Genomic DNA, 13,836 nt, shown 5'->3' on the forward strand with positions numbered 1-13,836 from the left:
AAAAAAAAAAAAAAAAAAAAAAAAAAAAAAAAAAAAAAAAAAAAAAAAAAAAAAAAAAAAAAAAAAAAAAAAAAAAAAAAAAAAAAAAAAAAAAAAAAAAAAAAAAAAAAAAAAAAGCCAGAAAGAATAAAGGCTTACTAGAAAGGGGAGGGAGGAAATGCACAGTTTGTTACTCTGACTCTGGGTCCTCTTTACAGCTAGAATTATTTTCTATGGCTCTACATGGAAATAGAAACAAGTTACAGACAGTATCCCAGTCTGAGTTCCAGCATTAAGGTGCTTGAAATTTTTCTAAGAATTTACTGCATTTTTTTTCAGATCAAGGGATACCAGTTGCTGCTACTGCAAGTAAGAAACAGGGATTATAAGTAACACAGCATCTGGAATGTTAATTAGCCCTATATTTTAGTGTTACAGTGGGATTGAGGTGTAGTGAAGTCAGTGGCTACATAACATTTTTATTTCTGTTAAGGTGGCTTTTCTATTGTCCAAATAATTTTTGCTTTCTAAGGTATATTTACAGTAGTTCTGAGTGGTGGTTAGGGCTATGTGTGACCAAAATCTGTGTAGTCTAGAAGAGTTTGTCTGTTACATAGGAGTTAGTGTCCAAATACAGTATTGAATGGTTGTGTGGGAGCACATCACCTGTATCTGAGGTGGTACTGTCAGGAATGGTGAGTGCTTCTTGCATTTCTTAAGTGATTTTTTTCTTGGAACTAAGGAAGCATATATATAGATACACCCATGAAGATATAGTGCTTGGAAAATTTGGTGGCATAAATTAAAACTTTATTATAAGTGTACTGGATATATTTACATAGCTCTGTACTTCAAGTAGCCCAGAGATACTTTTCAAGAGCAATAGGAAACATTCTTGTTAGTTTGTATGCTTCTAAGTAGTACACAGAGTTTGTGCCTTAATTTGCTAGTTTGCTTATGCAAGTGCAAGTGTACTAAGATTTAAGGAATGTTTCACAATCATTTGGAAAAATCCAAGATTCACCCTACTGTGTGTCCTTATGTCTGCATCACTACAGTCTGCAAGTAAGGATAACAGTATCTTCTCTGTCAGCATTCACAGCTTTTCAAAAAGTTAATGTTCTTCTTCTGTTAAAGAGATGGACTGTTGCTCCGCCATATGACCTCTTGACAGCACAGAAATAGTGCTTTATTTTTATAAAATAAAATACTGTGTTTTTTGTCTTAAATTAACCAGTCACTATCCTGACTCTCATGGAAAGATAAAAATTGGACTAATATTTTATTCTGAAATAGTTAACCTCTGTAGTTTGTATCACACTTCTGTTTAAATTTAAAGCCTTTTTAAAACCTGGGATTTCTACAGCATTAAGAAAATTTATTACTATTCCTCAAGTAGGCATCAGTTCAGTTCAAAACTAGTAACACTGGGACAATACCAGAATGAGTTTACGGGTATAGAATAAATTTCAACACAGGTATGTGTCACTTCAATTGTTGCATTTTTTCTTAACAAAAATATACCTTTTTGCTGAGTTGCCTGAAATTTTTTTGAAAGTTGTTTGTGCAACGGGCATCACCACAAGGCTATTCAGTAAGAACTGCTGTTTGCAAAGCCTGTTCTTACTGATGAGAAACAGAAAACTGGTTAAGGAAATATTAGGTTATTCATACTTTTCTCATCCATGTCTTTGACCACCTGTTATGCTTACTTAAATCCTATAAGCACATCATTAAAACTGACTATGAAGTTACCTATTTGTTATCTCTTAATAACTATTTTGTTATCCCTTTTGAACCCATTGTAAAGATGCTGAAGAAAAAAAAAAATGAGAAAAATCTCGGTTTTCTGAGATTACAGAGTAACAAACTGTCAGAAGCATTTTAAAAAGGCCCCTCCAACCCCTAATTTTTCTAGATGTGCTGCTGCTGCACAAATATTAACAGTAGTAATTAAATACTAAGCCTATTTCCAATATTTTTGCTGTCATATCATGTAAATGTCAGTGCTACTGACGGACTTGACAGAGTGCAATATTTGAAGATCTAAGTTAGTGTGTAAGTGGTGTCATCAAACATGATATTCAAGACCAGTCGTTCTGAAAATGGCTGATTGTCACAAATGATAACTCATAAAGATGAAATAAAAAGAAAGGCTAACTGAGATAATCTACTTCCTGTAACAACTGTCCTGTTTGGAAGCAGTAGAAATGTTTGTTATGCCAGTGCACTTGTATTCGTAACATTTTTATGGCCAAGCATAAAATAGTCTGCTATTAAAAGAAGAGGTTTTTCTTCCCTAAAGTACAAAAGGACTTTGGATATTGTTAGAAGCATTCTTGCTAGGCAAGTCAGGGAAGAATACCCCTGCTACCCACCAAGTTACATATTTTTTTTCCTCTTAAAATCATTTTCATGCAGTCCTTCACTTACAACTTCAGTTAGTAATTAGATAGCACAGGACAAGTCCAGAGTTGCTGAAGTTCCAAACAACCATCAGTTTTTAAGAGAGATGTAGTAAATTTGAAATATCACCCCTATTAAAAATGATATCGTCCAGTTTCCTTCTGCAGATTTACTGGGGGAAAAAAACAAACAAACAAACAAACAAAAAACAAACAAAAACCAAACCAAACAAACAAACAAAGGCAAAAAACAGTCTTTAAAAAATCATCAGTAAGAATTTACTAGGAAAATGCATCAACCTCAGAAATCTATCAAGTTTCTTTAAGAGTAGCTATCCCCTGAGATAGTTTCCCATTCTAATTAAATAAATAAGGTTCAAAAGCAGAAAGCTCCAAGTTGAAACAAAAGAATCCTTTCACTAGTCACATTATGAGCAGTCTTTCAAGTATTGCCACCGTTTCTTTCCTCAAAGTGATAATTTACCTCTGATCTCTAGCTCTTACATGTTCTTCAGAATTGCATATTCGTGCATTACTAATACCCAGCTGTACTTTTAGACCAAAAAAGGGGAGACTCTCCTTGAAAATCCAGCAAGATCTGCCTGGTAGCTCCCACATTTTTGGTAGCATCCACATTCAGTAATCAGAGTCATTGTGTTCATTATAATAAGCACCACATAGAACAAGAGCTGGAAGCCAGGTATTATCTTTAAATCAGCAACTAATACTTGTGAATTTCACAGCTTTGACTCCAAAGTCCAATTTGATTTTGGTTCTCTGTCAAATAAGCCAAAGCAATTCCTGTGGTTCAGCCTTACTACTGATCCATAAAACAGAAAGGTTCAGAGATGTATTTACTGTTCCCTCCAAGGAAATGCTATCTTCATCATCAACCCTAAGTTACCATTATGTCCCTGTTATGTCCCTCTGTCTCTTTGATACAAAATTTCAACTGGAATATATGTTCAGGTATAGAACTTGGGTGTTAGCTCTAAGTTGTTTAATTTTCAGGCAGTTCTATATTACTGCCTAAACACCATTTTCTCAGGCATCATCTAGGCAAGACTTAAATTCGAATTTTCAGATGTTTTGGCTGGGTTTTTATTTTGTGTTGTAAAAGACTAATTAGGTCACCAGCTACAAGCATTGTTATTTTGCAGCTGTTTCAGATTATAGCTTTGAGAGTAGTTTTATAGATGTTGGATATGTATGCTTTTTCTGAATCAAAAACTGTTACCCGTACTTAGAAAAAATGGATAAATAAAGCCCTTAAATATAGTTGACTGAGGTCATAAATTGAAAACATAGAAGAGCCATGAACTACAATCTTTCTTCCCAGGATGGAATGCCCTGTAAATAAAACTTGTGATAACTGGCTTTGTGTTTATAGATAAGTATAGCCTGTGAACCAGTATGTTAGCCTAGGATTCACACTGAACAAAGAAGGCTTGGGAAAAATTCTAGATTTCTACTATTTGGAAACATCATCTAGTTTTATAAATACAGGTATTGATAGATAACCACATAACTTGAGTTCTGTGAGTACAGTAAGTGAGCCAGGCATTGAAACTCTTCATTAATATAAAGGAATTAGGCTTTTTAAAAGAAAAGTCTGATAGATCAGTGACTCCTTCTAGATTACAGATATTGGAAGTTTGAGCCAGAAGTTTTCATTACTAAAACAAAAAGATCCGCAGTCCTGTCTTCACATGTAGTTAGATCAGTTTTTCTCAACTTACGAAGAATTCCATAATTGTTAAATGCAGTAGTAATACAAAATTTTTTGATTACTGATATGTAAACTGCTTCAGTCGGAGATATTGTTTCAGTTATTAAAGAATCTTTCTATACTTGAAATTTAGAGGGCTGCAATAAGCCTACACTTCTAGCTGAGCTCTGCTGTAATAATCTGTACTGTTGCATCTCCCAAACATTTCCTAATTCTTATGGTTCCATGTACCACAGATGGCACCCTTTCACTTAACCAAGAAAGTTATGCTTGTGACAGAAAAGTCCAAATATAGTCCTGCTTTTGTTTGACTCAGAAATACTCTGGGGATGTTACATATTGATCCCAATGGCAATGTGTTTGTATGAAGATTGAAGTAACTATGAATCCAGGTGAAGCCTATTATTCACATCATGTTTTTAATCAAGTTGCAGACTCTAACTATATTGTGAATTGTCCACATCATAAAAGACATCAGTAGAACAACATTCTTGACTGCCTAGTTTGCAATACAGAACATCCTGCTCCACCAAGGGAACAATATAAAGCTAAATGTGCTCCTTGAGACTGGAATCATTTTGCTGTCAGATCAGATCTGAACAGTAGCTTTAAAGTTAACAGCAGTGACTTAATTCCAACTAAACCTTGTTGGGAACTTCCTTCTTCTTAACAGACCTTTCCAGATAGTGTTTATTTTCATTATTGTCATCCATTTTGCTTTCAGAAATTTGAGTTCTCTATATCATACAATATTTACTTATACTGGCAGTTATACACAACCACCCCCCCCACACACACACCATGAAGTCCTAAGACCTGCAACTTCAGGAGATAAAGCATTACTGTTATGTCAGTACAGGGAACTGATCTTTTAGTAGATCTTAACTGACATGGCTTGACATGTCTGTGTCTGTTTCAACTGTTAATTTTACCATTACCTGTAAATGACAAGTTAAATTGTTTTTCCACCAAGCCTCCCACCTAATTTTCATTAAAGTGCTAAAAAGATGTAATAGAGAAAAAGTCATGGTATAGGCGTATAGGCTCATCACTCAGGACACAAAAGGCAGGCAGGCTTCTACAGAGAAATTCTGAGGAGTGAGAGCCAACAGTAAATACCTGTCTTGTCACTTCTGTTAAAGGACTGTGTAGTTGCTTGCGTGTTCAGATGACTTCAGAGAAGAAAACTGGACTAGGATTGGAAGGACTGCTGTTTTTAAAGTTGCATGTGTTGCTTTTCCTTTGTGTAGCTGAGGCAGCTGGAGACAGAGGAGGGGTGTTGGGGAAGGAGGCAAATTCAGTTCACTGACCTGCCATCACAAGCAAAACTTTTGACATCAGTAGCCCTTAGTGGGCACAGATACATATGCAGATGTGTTCAGATATCTATTGAATTTTGTGCCAAAGTATGCACCAGCAAGTTTAATGTCAGGTAAAGCACCTTTTATGCTCTTTGTTGTTTAAAAATAATATATTTGTGAAACAGAACGGTAATAAGTAACACTGGAAATGGGTGCTTCTTCCCTAAAGTACACATGTTAAAAAAAGGGAAAAAAAAAAAAAAAGGAAACAACATTTGTGAGTTTTTCTGGCTTTTAATCAAGTCCGAAAATGATAACTGTGTAATACAGTTGCCAGTTGTCTGTCCTTTATAATTTTAAATAGATCTGCATTTTAACTTTATTTATTTGCCAATTTTTTATATACTTTAAAGTTACATTTAGAACTCAAGCTAACTTTTCATTTTCCTAGGCTGTTATATAAGAGATTTTCAGTACTCTTGTAAACTGCAGACCTATTTTGAATGGTCCTTTGTTTTCTCCTTTGGACCAGTTACCACTAGTGAGTCTGCAGTTCCCTTTTTACTGTACTCTTCCAATAAATGTAAAATATTTGTATCAAGCTGTCTCATTCTGTTTGGTATTTATAGGTTGTGTTTATTTATTTGCTTCTGTAATCAAGTCGAAGACCAAGTACAGTAACATTGCTTTTGGGAATAGCTACAGTTCAAAATACTCTATTTCACGCACGGGGGAAACTCAATTTTGTTTTATTTTTTGGGCAATTTCTGGATTTAATATCTCTGTAATCCTCACTCACAGTTTGGCATTACTCCTTTTTTACCTTATGCACACCCGAAGGTATTGAAAGGAGTAACCTTCAGAAGGAAGGTTACAGACAGAAGGGAAAGGACATGTTGAAACAGGCTGAGAACTCTGGGGCTGGAGCTCTGCAGTTTTGAGGATGTTGCATCATGCATTTCTCTTTAAGCGAGAATTGTGTTAAGAAGCTACGTGCTGAATAGCAAACTCCTACTCTAGACCTCAACAGCAGAGCAAAATATGCAAGTGTTTCCAGGTAAAAGCGGTGCAGCAATCGAAAGGCTTTACACTGGATTTTTTACATGATCTAGTGTTCTGTTCCCTTTATATTAAAAAAAATAAATTACATTCTAAATGCAAATTGTGTTTTAAAGCAGATTGCTTTAAAGCTGCTTTGTGTTTTACTTTGAATGAAAGCAATCTCTGTAACAATTGCCACTTTCACCATACAGTGCGATTTGATTTTCATAATCCCTTCTTAATATAAAGACTGTGATACCAAAATTATGACTGAGTTAAAAGAATCAGAATTACTATGCCTTAAAAAATTAATCTTTTGAGATCTTGTGGCTAACGCAAAGGACAAAGACCCCACTGAAAGAACTTCTTCCGCTACCTGATTCTCCCTGTGGATGCACCTTATTTGAACACCCCAAACCAGGTAGAAGGACAGGTTTTTGTGTACTTGCACCCTTACACAGTATTACTGAGCACACTGTACGCTGGCACTGCACTGTGACTTACAAGAAGGAGTTGATAAGAAGCAAATTTACAGCACTGGCTCATAAGCGGGACTGAGGTACCCAGGGTTGGGGTTGATTTTTTTTTTTTTTTTAATAGAATACTACTGTTCCCTCTTACAAACTCTTTGAGATAGTTTCTCCCAGTAATTACGAATGGATGAGGTGTAAGTCCAGAGCTCACCCCCTGAATTTACTGGTGTGTGTTGAAATGGAAGACAGCACAGCGTGGGATTGCACATAGGTCTGGTACAATTCTGCTGAGAGACTAATTTATTAGCAGGATAATTTTGGAAAAGGTTACTGTGACTAAATCTGTTCTGCTCAGTGATGCCTGATCTCCAAATAATAGAAACATGTTTGAAAACCTGCTACTGCCAAACACTGAGCAGCACAGGGTCATCAAATTTCCTCATTTGAAGTGTCACAGCAGTTAATTAGGAGTGAGGCTGAAGAAAGGAGCCTTGAAGGAGATCAGGGCCTTTGTACAGTCCTGCATTTTTTACAGTTTAGAAGTACATTTAATAGACTTGCAGCTGAAAAGATTTAGTTGATTAAGACTTCTAAGAAGATCCCAAAGGACATTAGGCACCTAAGGACCACTTCGAATAGTGGATCGCAGCATTTCCATCTTCTTGAAATGTCCAATTTAACCATGCAGGCACATCTCCCCCAACAAACCTAACAGCCCGCAGTAACAAAATGCTCCCAGGTAGGAGAACATATGCCCCAATTCCAAGATGACCATAACACCTAATTTCATATTTCAGCTCAAATTCACTTGAGACTTTTCATGCCTAGCTGAGTTGCGAGCCCTAACCTTGCAGATACTGTACAACTGGCAAAACTCCACACAGAAGACATTTGGGCACAGAAGTGTTGATCCTGGATAGCAGTGCTTGCATCCATATGGGTTTTTTTTTAGACACCCAACATTTGTATGTCAAAGACAGATCAGTTCTTTTTCTCTGCACATGGCAGACATACCTCCCTCCCTTTTAGATCCAAATACTGTGCATGCAAAAATGTTCTGATACTTGGGTACAAATCCTGCCTTGATGATTGACAGAAATGCTAAAAGCAGGAGAAAAATAATCTTGCTTAGAGACACAGAAGAGGCTCACAGCCCAGGACTCCAAGCAGAAGTATGTGCCTGTCTTCAGCCTGATGTGAGGGATTTGAGGAATTAGTGGAAGAGCAGGGAGGGGCAGTGTTGTTCTGGGGACTGAGTCTTTTCCTTTCCAGTATACTCAATATAGTGGCACACTGGGTCTGCTGAGTCCCATGGATGTTCTCCTGGATCCCTACATCTCCACTGTCTCCACACTCTGGAAGCTTACCTTGGGCCAAGGAGTATAGAGGGCTCCAAGGAAATCTGCAGTAAAGTGTACTTGCTCAGTGTGAACTACAAGGGTAGATAGATCACCGAGTATGAACTTTCCCTAGTGCTGGAATTTTCTGTTAAGAAGTTTCTCATATGAAAATGCTTTGAAGGACTGTGTGGTCTTCATCACAGTCTGCAGCTAGAGTTTAGTCCTCCTTAAGGTCATGTTTCAAATCGTAATAAATGCTAAAATACAATAACATGACTGATGCAGTCTGGATTACATCTGTACATTTGTCACCTCAAAGGACATGACACAGACAACCACAGAAGATATGCAAGTCAGTGATGCATGAGCACACTACCAACCCTGCAACACACAGAGATCTCCTTTGATGCGGTTTCATCAGTATTCATCTCCTCCATCCCCCTCAGATCCTTGCAGGTCTGCTACACTAAAAGCACTGCTGCTAAACAGTCTTCAGAAATGCATCAGGACTAAAGAAATAGCTCTGTGTTGAGAATAGAGAATAGTGAGACATAGTGCTCTATTTTTCTAGTAACTAAGCTCCTGTAGCTTTCAATGAACTAATATGCTGCAAACAGAAGTCAGGGAAAAGTAAAATCAAACTACGAGCTATCTTAGATTCTTCAAAAGAATCCCCAGAGGAACAGACTGGCATTTGACCATGCTATAAGGGAAAGAAGCATGCAGCTTCAACGGAATTTTTCTGACTCGTGATGGATTGCTTCTCTGACAGCTGAAAGAAAAATGAGATTGCATTAGCAACACCAGGAGTATACTGAGATATTTTTCTACTTCTGTCCTAAGAGCTTTCACTGCCAAGTGCAAGTCACTAAAGAGAAAGCACAGAGAAGGGTTAGTAGGATAATCCAATTGCAAAAATTTAGTCTCTGCAATCAGCAACTATGAAACCCCAACCTGGTAACACTAAGACATAGAAGTCACAGGCACTGTGACACAAACACATACTAAGCCCTTACTTACCCATAAGGGTTCTAAAGACCCTGGATCAATCAAACCTACAGCCCAGTGTGTTCAAAAAAAAATCCTTTCCACTACTCTATTACCCTGAGTCTGAACTGAATAGAATGCAGTGGCCTAGATCTAGCTAGATATAATTAAGAGAACCTTCAAATATGATGGAGCTAGACAGATTGTTTCCATTTCGCTTATAGTTATGGACCCAAGAGGGTCAGGTCTCTAATGTCTGGGCCTAAATAGGCTAATTTTTTTGCTACGCATCTGATGTAGCAATTTGTACCTTGATTTTCTGTCTTTCCCCAGACTTCAGGTGGACCTGGTCCAGGGGGTGCTTGTCAATCTCTGTCAAGCCTAGGATGCTTTTTCTTTTTTTCTAAACAGCAACAACGTTTAAGCAAGAAAACTAACTGCTATTAGAAACAGTTATCTAATTTCCCTTCCTATCATCTTGTGCATCTCCAGCCTGCTACTGATGGGGTAGGGTAAGAAGCAGAAAAGGCCTTGGCTCTGTGCAAGCCCTGCGCAGCAGGAGCTAAAACATCCCTGTGCTATCAACACCATTCTCAGCACAAACCAAAACATGGCCCCATGCCAGCTACTGTGGAGAAAATTAACTCTTATCCCAGTCAAAACCAGCACAACAGAACACACAGAGAAACTTTAGGTAATAGGCAATGGACATGCAATTCCTTGGGGTGCAGTTCACATCAGTAGTCACAATTCCCCACTCTGACCCCATGAGTCTGAAACTGTTGTGAAAGAGCTGCCAGATGTGTTGGTTGAAAGAAGCAGGTGCTGAGGGTTGTTCCTCGTGTGGGAGTGGAAGGATAAAGTAAGCAGTGTAAGCATCTCAGAGGTGTTCATATCAGACTGTCACTAGAGTAAAACACACAAAAGCTAAACATTCCTGGGACACTCACCAGTTCTCAATGTTAACCAGCCCTCTCACAAACACCAGCATTCCTCTTTGGAGACACAGATACAAGATCTTACCCCCTGTGGCCCCCTGAAGGTTATATTTTGACAACAGGCAGAAACTGTGAGGAAAGTTTTTGCCCAGCAACTGTGACCTTGGCGTTCTTGGCCCCCAGGGCTGCAGGGGAAGCTTTATCAAGGCCTTATGGACAAAGTAAATTGCCACTCCTTGAGGACCCAATTCCAAATGTGGCTATGAACAGTGAAAAGACCCATTTTGAAATTCCCAGATGCAGTTTATCCATAAATGTGTGGGAAATGGAGGTAGCACTATTCTTCCCATAGAAGGGCTCAACCTGCCCCTTTAAAAACTGATGTCTACAGCCATCACCAGCCTGTACTCTGCTGTTTCGGCCCTTGGCAAGTCCTATCCAGCATCCTGCATCCTTCCACAGGCCTGTCCTGCTCTCATCTGAGCTGAAAATCAGTTCCTGAAAGCAGGAGACTACAGATGACATTGACAAGCATAAATAACAGTCTGTCACTCAGGGATTATTAGGTTTATTGCTAGAACTCCCCTAATACAACATCACTCTGAAATACAAGATTTAAATTAATTTCAAGCTAGGAAATGGGAAAAACCCTGCAGCCTTCTAATTTTTCTGCAGTTTCCTCACAATCCACTTGTAAGCACTATCTGCTTTACGTTCTAATGTTCACCTACACTGAGATCCAGGAGCTTTTATCAAGAGGTGGGTGAACAGTTCATTAAGGATAAGTTCAGGAAATAAAACTGTGCCAGAAAATAGCAGAAAAGTTGAAGTTCAGGCATTTTATTGATATATAGAGTGAACACCAAACTGCTATGATATTATCACCACCAATTCATGAGGCATTTTAAGCACTGATGGTTATGCCTTCTTAAAGCCCAACTTCAACACACAGTCCTAATGTTGACTGCAAGTGGGTTTGGGAGCCTGGTTTAACCCAGAGGTGCTCACAGCACTGTCCAGCAGGCAGAAGCTCCTCTCCTCCCATCTTCCTTCATCAGAGGAAAACAATGTACACACCCAGCTCAAAAGCTGCAGTCACAGCTGGGTAGGGGAAGATGTCCTCGTGCCCAGAACATGCTCCTGGTACTCCGAAACAGGCAACTCGGTGCTTCCAACTCAGCTCAGCCTTGCCTTCAACATCTGCCCCCCGGCCACGACTTCCCACCTTAAAGGAAGTGCCTTACACGGAGCAAGGTGAGTGTTCCTTCCTCTCTGTCTCCCTTTTACTCTTCATGGAGCTGATGGCAAAGTCAGACTGACACAACAGAATCGAAGAGTCAAGTTACTACTTGAACCAAGAACACGATTATTATGGGGAAAAAAATTTAAAGCAGCATAATTTATACCCTCTTTTACAATAAAAGTAGCCTTCACTCTTCAAGACATTTTGGGGTGCTCCTGCTGTGAGGTTAAGAAGAGCCTATGTGCCAGATAGATACACATTTTCCTGAAACAGGCAAAATTTCATGAACATCAAAAATCAGAATATAACCTGTCTTTTATTCTTGGTTATTATTAATATTCTTCAGTCACAGGGATATCAAAGACTTTGGCAGCAATGGATGCAATTTAGCTGCTCCCTAGAGATGGCTTTAAAGAATGCATAATCAATTTTATAAATGAGCAGCTGGCCTGCACAGCAAGGTGCACTCTGCATTTCACCAAAATGAATAATGAATTGCATATACTCTACATTAAGATTGGCTTTTTTCATAGAAACTGATGTGACTGTCTCATTTCTTTCCCATGTTGAAAGACAAACTAATCCTGGTTGTTGCTCAGTGTACCCAACTTTTACACGGAGTTCCCATGCCCAAGGACCATCAGAGACTGCTCCCCTGGAAGGACATTCCCAGGTATGGGAACCCAAGTCAGAGGCAGATTGTGAATGTCAGTCTGCCCCAGACACTGTGCATCCTTCAATGGAGACAGAACTGAGGCTCCAGCCTTGGACATTATCTTCTGCTGGCCCAACAAATTGATAATCTAAGCAAAATGGCAAGTATTTATTTTTATATTGAACAAAAACATTTCACTGCAGAAGCAGAAAAACAATTTCCAATGCCACATCTATTTCTCTCAAACTTAGTAATCTCTCTGATCCAGGACAGAAGTTTGTTCAGGCCCAAGGGCATTCTGTTGACTTTCCACTGGCCTTCAAGTCTATAATGTGATTTCTCAGGTCTCTGTGTGGAAATGATTTGTGACTCTCATATTCCCATTGAGAATAACCCATCCATTATATAGCCTCCAGCAAAAGCTGCACCGTGACAGGTCTTTTGAGGTCAGATAGGCAAGTGCAATGCTTCAAATGGGCAGGCATCTCATGCCTGCACTGCTTGCTGTTCCTCATGAAGCAGAGAAAGCAAGCAGAAAGGAATGGAATAGAACGTGGAAACTGTGAGACTCAGCACCCACCATCTTTACAGGGGCACATTCACACTTAGATATACATTTTCATCTGACAACACAGTCTTTGAATAAATCTGACTTCAGCTGCTCCACCCCCCGGGAAACATTATCCTTCCACTAACAAATGCCAGGAAGCCTTTCCTGAGATTCCTTGGTGTGCTTGATGAGATTGCACTGGCATTTACATTTTGATTTCTTCTTACCAGACATGCTTGTAAGACAGCAAAAAGGGAATGAGACTTTCATCACTGCTAAGAGCTGGCTCAAAGATGTCGGTGGGTTGTCTTTTTTTGTGATAGTGTGTGGGGTTTTTAGGAAAAACCTGAGCAAGAGTGATGGAGGCTGTGTAGACTATATTCAGCAACAACATAAGCTAGGAGAGGAAGTACACCTGTGGGAGCTTATAGAAATAGTGCTAGGCTTCACGCTCCATGTGGGAATTCACTGCACAATATCAGGCCTTGTGACATTGCTGTAGGCCTACAGTGCCCCTGCACTTTTTAGTGAGTTCAGCAAAACACCAATAATTATCTATGCACAGATTTTAACACACAACCACTTTTTTGGGCACTTCAAGCTTCTGATGCTAGAGAGATGCAAAATTAAATGCAGCACCCAACGGTCCTTTTTATATCAATATTCATATGGTGACTTCCCTCCTTTCACAACATGGGGTACAATAAATTCAGTGAAGACCTGAAGCACCACATCTGTATATGAACCAAAGAAGACCATGCAGAGATCTTGGCAGCTGAGCTCTGTTTCCAGCACTAAGACCATAGATGTAAACACTGCATGGAATAACACACCACTGTGTGGTCTCCCCACGATATGAGCAATCATCCAGTATTGTAGTTAAGGTTCCCAAGCTGTTGCCAAAAACTGGCAAGATTCTGCTGGGAAACACAGCTTCACGATACTGACATACTTACACCTGCAATCCCAAGCAAGCAATGACTGGCCAAACTTGCAATTCTCTCAACACTGCCCTCCATTTGGCTGCCATCCCAGATAGTAAGACCAAACAGGGGTAAAAAAGCCTGTTTTTTACCTCTGAGCATCCCCTCTCTTCCTTTGCTGCTCCAGGAATGAAGACAAAGGACCATGGGCTTCAAACACGGGGTTTGGCAGTTGCTCCTCTTAGAGCACTGGTTCTCCACATCCAAGGCAA

This window comes from Empidonax traillii, unplaced genomic scaffold (genome assembly GCF_003031625.1).
Source record: "Empidonax traillii isolate 1590-97213 ecotype Southwest subspecies unplaced genomic scaffold, ASM303162v1 scaffold75:size1520028, whole genome shotgun sequence".
NCBI classification, from domain to species: Eukaryota; Metazoa; Chordata; class Aves; order Passeriformes; family Tyrannidae; genus Empidonax; species Empidonax traillii.